Source organism: Salvelinus namaycush, unplaced genomic scaffold (assembly GCF_016432855.1).
Source record: "Salvelinus namaycush isolate Seneca unplaced genomic scaffold, SaNama_1.0 Scaffold66, whole genome shotgun sequence".
In the NCBI taxonomy this organism is placed as follows: Eukaryota; Metazoa; Chordata; class Actinopteri; order Salmoniformes; family Salmonidae; genus Salvelinus; species Salvelinus namaycush.
In genome coordinates, this window is record NW_024061375.1 from 420,866 (window position 1) to 427,568 (window position 6,703).

The following is a 6,703-nucleotide window of genomic DNA, read 5'->3' on the forward strand; positions in this document are numbered from 1 at the left end:
TGTTGTAGTCTGGTCCCTGTACTGGTGCTGTGTGGTAAAGCATTGTTGTGGTCTGGTCCCTGTACTGGTGCTGTGTGGTAAAGTATTGTTGTGGTCTGGTCCCTGTACTGGTGCTGTGTGGTAAAGCATTGTTGTAGTCTGGTCCCTGTACTGGTGCTGTGTGGTAAAGCATTGTTGTGGTCTGGTCCCTGTACTGGTGCTGTGTGGTAAAGTATTGTTGTAGACTGGTCCCTGTACTGGTGCTGTGTGGTAAAGTATTGTTGTAGTCTGGTCCCTGTACTGGTGCTGTGTGGTAAAGCATTGTTGTGGTCTGGTCCCTGTACTGGTGCTGTGTGGTAAAGCATTGTTGTGGTCTGGTCCCTGTACTGGTGCTGTGTGGTAAAGCATTGTTGTGGTCTGGTCCCTGTACTGGTGCTGTGTGGTAAAGCATTGTTGTGGTCTGGTCCCTGTACTGGTGCTGTGTGGTAAAGCATTGTTGTGGTCTGGTCCCTGTACTGGTGCTGTGTGGTAAAGCATTGTTGTGGTCTGGTCCCTGTACTGGTGCTGTGTGGTAAAGTCTTGTTGTAGACTGGTCCCTGTACTGGTGCTGTGTGGTAAAGTCTTGTTGTAGACTGGTCCCTGTACTGGTGCTGTGTGGTAAAGTCTTGTTGTAGTCTGGTCCCTGTACTGGTGCTATGTGGTAAAGTCTTGTTGTAGACTGGTCCCTGTACTGGTGCTGTGTGGTAAAGTCTTGTTGTAGTCTGGTCCCTGTACTGGTGCTATGTGGTAAAGTCTTGTTGTAGACTGGTCCCTGTACTGGTGCTATGTGGTAAAGTCTTGTTGTAGACTGGTCCCTGTACTGGTGCTGTGTGGTAAAGTCTTGTTGTAGTCTGGTCCCTGTACTGGTGCTATGTGGTAAAGTCTTGTTGTAGACTGGTCCCTGTACTGGTGCTGTGTGGTAAAGTCTTGTTGTAGACTGGTCCCTGTACTGGTGCTGTGTGGTAAAGTCTTGTTGTAGTCTGGTCCCTGTACTGGTGCTGTGTGGTAAAGTATTGTTGTAGTCTGGTCCCTGTACTGGTGCTATGTGGTAAAGTCTTGTTGTAGTCTGGTCCCTGTACTACTGCTGCTGACTCAGATACATTTGAATGGCTGGTGACAGTTGGTGTGTGTGTTTTAACCTTGGCCTCAGTCCAAACACCACCAGTGCCACTCCTAGACTTCCGCCTATGTAACACTGCCCGCAGGCAAACTAAATACTGGCCAGAGTATGGTGGCCTCTGACACTGACACACACAGTAGAGGCACGTTGAGCAGTGCAAGACAGACCTTCCAAGATCCAACCAACAGTAACAAGTTAGACATGTTAATTCTCTGACTGGGGAAAAGGGAGTCAGATACACAGCAGTATGATGTCATGCTCAATCAAATATATGGAGGGAAGAGAATGTGAAATAGCCACACCCGTTGTTTACATACAGGTAGAGTGGAGTCATGCACAACCAGTAAAAGTGACCAGGAAATGAAATGGCTGACATGTTCACTCTGAAAACCACCGGCAAATTTTTGTATTTATTTTTTTAACACCAAGTTAACAGTTCAAATATAAACACATCTCAGGTGTAGCGCCAAACCTAGGAAGGTGCAAATACAGTAAAAGCAGACTTCCGTGTGTCTGGGCCACACCCATAGTGTGACTTGAAAGGCTGTCATTACAGAGGTTCATAAATGATACTCCTGGCATAAAAAGCACCGACTGTGTGCTGGAGCTAGGCTACTACATAGCTAGGCTACAACTCTCAAGTCACTTTGAAATAACTTCTAGTATGAACTCAACGACAGAGTCATCTCACAAATGACATTTGAGGGTATTTATATTACAACTACTGAAAAGAGAGCATGTACTAACTCGTTCCCTCTCCTTCTCCCAAATTTCAACTGGGCAATGTTGACAAATGTCAAACATTTGGCTGTGTTGCGCTGGAACCCCCCAGCTGACAGCTAAGATAGTTTGACATGTGTATGTATGGTGCTCTTTTTGATCAATAGATACTGGTAGTGAGGAGCGACAAACCATGGAACTGTAGCATACAATATAAGAGCAGAACAAACCAATGCATGGCCCTGGTCACGTCTGGTGGAGACCCTGCATTGAAACAGTGTAAACTGAGAAGGTGGCAATGGCATCGCCGTTGGACTCTAAAGTCTTTCTACATAACTTGAGTGCGCAAATGAAACAACCACGCCTGACTCTACCCCACCCATTGGCAGGCAGCCTAGCGGTTAGGAGTGTTGGGCCAGAAACTGAAAGGTTGCTGGTCCAAATCCTGAGCCGACTAGGTTAAAAATATGTCAATGTGCCCTCGAGCAAGGCACTTTACCCTGATTGCTCTTGTAAGACACTGGATAAGAGCGTCTGCTAAATGACTATGTAAACCCATCCTATTCCAAAACGTGGCCAAGACCCACAAAACAGGTTATTCTCTTCCTCTCCTCCCCCTTTCCATCTTGCTCTCATTGTGAATATATCAAAGAAATCCAAGACATGAAAGAGGGAGCCACCCCTTCATAACAGAAAAGGAAAAAACACAAACACGGATGGTGTTGGGCAATTATTACTGTACACCGCCATGTAATGTTACAGTAGTCGTGTGTACACCTTGCAGGTGTTTCATGCATTCACCACATAAGGTTACATCTCGATTTATCTTGGCAAATATGACAGGAGATAAAGTTTAGTACAGAGCAAACACTTCCTAAACAACGTAACGTTAGTTAGCTACCTTGGCTAGTCGAGAACAACTTCTTACTAGAGTCATTAACGCTACACATTAACAGCATGCGGGGGGGGAAAGACAGCAAAAACTCCCTCTACACATGATGGTGATGTAATAGAGACCTATGATAAAATGACTAACGTGGACTTTGACTCATATTTCGTGAGCGGGCTGGCCAACGTCCGTGACGATGAGTATCTGGTAGCTCACTCTCCCGAAGGGCTTTGACCTAACGACTACAGTATGCCCAACTTACTGTCTGCCGGGAGTCAGTGAAATGCATGGAACTTAAGACCATAAAATGCTTGTTAGGTAGACAATTTTGATAACTTCACATAGCTCAATTGCTTGTTGGGTAACGTTAACTAGGTGACAAACGTCACACTCGCTCTCAAGCAAACGTTAGCTCGTTAGCTCGTTTGCTAGCAGAAACTAACTTAGCGACTAACCTAACGACGATTGTTTTATGCTAATGTTAGCTTATTAATAGGTAACTAAGCAAGTCGCTATTATTGGACAGTAGTGCAATGAGTGCAAAACAAACAGTCGAATACAGTAGCTATATTATAGCTAAGCTACAAATTCGCTAACTGTAGACATCTAACGTTAGCTAACCAAACTACAACACCGCTAACGTTAGCTAGCGACCGCTTGCTAACTAGCTAACGTTAACTCTTTTTTTGTATACGTTCAGACACTTAAATAAAATGATTGAAAAACAATGTATTGAATTACCAATTTCTTTTGTTGTTTTCATGCAAGTCCCCAGACGTTGTTTGAACAGGGATCCAGGCCTATCGAAACACTCAGATTTCCAACTGCTGCGGTAGCAAAGTCGTTGCAATTCCAATTCTGGGCGTTCTTAGCCCACTGCACGACCGAGTAGTGAAGTCGAATTTCCCCTATTCACCAAATAGCTTTACCTAGATTACACAAACATGGGTAAACTAACGCTGAAAGTGAATAGCTAAGACCCCCTTGACTGTGTACTCTTTTAGAACCAACCTAGAATAGATAATAGGTATGTTCACTGCTCTTCCCCCTTCCTTCCCGACAGTTTTCCTATTTTCCCTTAGTGCGAGATGACGAGCACACACACACAGGATAGGGGATGGGTTCTTTACCGTAATTACCATTTGTTGCGCATTACCCAACACCCGCATGCTTTGTAAATTAAGGTGGTTTATTTGATAAAAATACAATGCACACGAATCAAAGTTTTATTTTCTGAATCAGTTAAATGGGTGTACTATGCACTGATAACATACAGTTTATTTGATACAAAAAAACACACAGATATATATTTATTATTTACACAAGCATGAATTATTTTCTACATCAATCAATTTTTGATTTAGTGCACTTTCCATACATACTGCACTATAGGGCACTGGTCAAAATAGGGTGACATTTGCGACACAACCATAAATTCGTAAAAACACAGGTTATGGGTTTTATATACAGGAAATGACTCAGGACATACTGTACTCAGAACTGGAAATTACCTATATCTTTACATTGATTATTCTGAAAATCTGTGTGTGTGTGTATGTGTGTATGTGTGTGTGGACAAACTGGAGAGATATTAAAAGGTTAGAAATGCATCATCCCCCCCACCCCGACTGAGGCCATTTCCTCATTTTGTGGAAATTACTCAGAAATTAGTCAGTGGAAATGACCTATATCTTAAATAGCTTACTCTGAAGATGCGTGTGTGTGTAACCTGATCTTGGGCAGTGTGTTGAAAGACTTGCCTCCTACTCGTCCTCTTCCTCCTGTCCTCTGGGCTACTCTCACCTCTCTCTGCCAGCAGCCCTCCCTCCTGGGGTGCAGGGGCTACCCCTCCATGCACCGCTATCCAGCTCTCTGTTGACACCTACTGACCTAAAGAGACAGCACCAGGAGACTACTGTTTACCGAAAGGGATCTCAATACACACACACACAAGCACGTACGAATGCACGCGCACGCGCACACACACACACACACACACCATGACAGTCCATCTCCCAACTAGTTCGTATTCAGCCTCTATGCATAAATCTTTTGTTTGCCTGACTCTTGACTTGCAGAGCAGAAACATAGCTGTGGTGGTCAGCAGCACTATGACCAGTCTGATGATGACAGCTGGCAGAGGAGAGGCTGGAACAGAGACACGTATTGGTTAGCATCCTAGTGATTAACATCAGAACCATCTGTGAATCAGAAGAGTCTGTCAGTTAAAGTTACGTCTGGTTCATGTTCAGGTACCTGTTACGGTTAGAGAGAGGAGCTCACTCTCAGAGGAGAAGTTATGAGAGAAAACATCATTCTTATAAACACAGCTGTAGTTCCCTTGGTGGGAGTCATCTGCAGCAGGGAAGAGGAAGGCAGAAGAGTGATTGACAGCTGGCTGGGTCTGGGTTCTGTTGATCCCGGGGAGCATGAGGAGGAAGGAGCCTCCTGGGTACTGTGGCTGAGTGGAGCAGGTGATGGTGAAGCTGTGGCCCCATAACAGCTCGGGTCCCGGGTAGCCCCTGGACACCCCTTCGGTTGAGACACTCAGGGAGATATCAGGCTGGACCAGGAGATCTGGAGAAGAGGATGGAACATCTAATGACTTTCCTAATTTAGGATGTGATGACATCATCGATGTGGAAGTAAGTGTAAGTGATTAATAACACCCTCCCTCACAGAGCAACACAAACAGATACCTACCCTGTTTATGAGGCTTGTTGTTATTCTATTTCAAAGATGAAGGGCCTACAGCAACTTATAGACCTGAAAGACAGTAGCAGTTCTGATGATCCCGGGGAGCGTGAGGAGAAATTGAGGATTTCTATTTGATTAATTAGTCAAGTTTCTCTGATAGTTTGGCTCCATTTACACGATCACGGAAATAGTCAAACACACAAAACAAATATTTTTCCAGAGTATCAACACAATGCTGGAACCTGAAACCTGAAAATTGTCTGTAAAATGTACTATCAATGGAAACTTCTCCTCCTCACTTCGGAAAGCTATTATAGCAGGCACAGCACGTGACTCAGTAAAAAAACAAACATCTTCAAACCATCTAACCAACAAGTCTTACCTGAACAGACCACACCGGCATCGCCTCCGTTGTGAGAAAGCTTCCGAAGCCAGCGTATGAGTATGGGCATCGGCGCAGTTCAGACTCTGATCCTCTGCATGAAAAATACATCTGTGTGACTAATCCAGATCCTCTGCCAAAGTAACTGCCTCGTGTTGCTGAAACTGCAGAACCACAGTCCAGCTGTCTGCCACAGTCCAGCTGTCTGCACACAGTCCAGCTGTCTGCACACAGTCCAGCTGTCTGCCACAGTCCAGCTGTCTGCCACAGTCCAGCTGTCTGCCACAGTCCAGCTGTCTGCCACAGTCCAGCTGTCTGCACTCCACAGTTGCTCTGTTGATGTCCCAGTCAGTGCCCGCTATTGTGGCCCCGCCCAAATGCAACAGACCGAGTAGTGTAGCTAGACAGAGAGAGAGATAGAGAGAGAGTCAGAGAGAGTCAGAGAGAGAGAGAGAGTCAGAGAGAGAGCGACAAAGAGAAATAATGTGTGTAAGAAGGAGAGAGAGAGAAAGAGAGTCAGAGAGATGGAGAGAGAGAGGGGTACATGTACTGCTCTTAAAGCAGACAATTAAATAAGCAACAAGTTGTTTAGTGACATAGTGTTGTTTGATTTGTGACATCTGAAAGAAAGACTCCTTTACTTGAGCAGTTGAGTCCCACATCATTTCCATGTGTGCAGTTCTTCTTTTCTCTGGCTGCGGTGCTACAGTCCAGGAGAAGGGACTCATTGCCTTTACACTGGAACTCTTTATCCCAGGTCTGACCCTCACCTTCTCCATAGAGCCCCCTATGTAGAGCAGAAAGATCTGGACAGAGAAGCTCCCGACAAACTACCTCTGCATCCTGCCAGTCAAAGTCAGCTTCACACACTGAGGCC

The 6,703-nt window shown here is 45.1% G+C and overlaps 1 protein-coding gene across 2 annotated transcripts in view; it reads right to left on the reverse strand.

The window, feature by feature from the left end:
* ctnnd1 (catenin (cadherin-associated protein), delta 1) overlaps positions 1–3,834 on the reverse strand; it is a 52,297-nt gene extending 48,463 nt beyond the window's left edge. For both annotated transcript variants that reach the window (XM_038987173.1, XM_038987171.1), the window contains exon 1: positions 3,489–3,834. The gene's annotated coding sequence lies outside the window, so the exon portion shown is untranslated. The remainder of the gene's footprint in view (positions 1–3,488) is intronic.
* Positions 3,835–6,703: the final 2,869 nt, after the last annotated feature.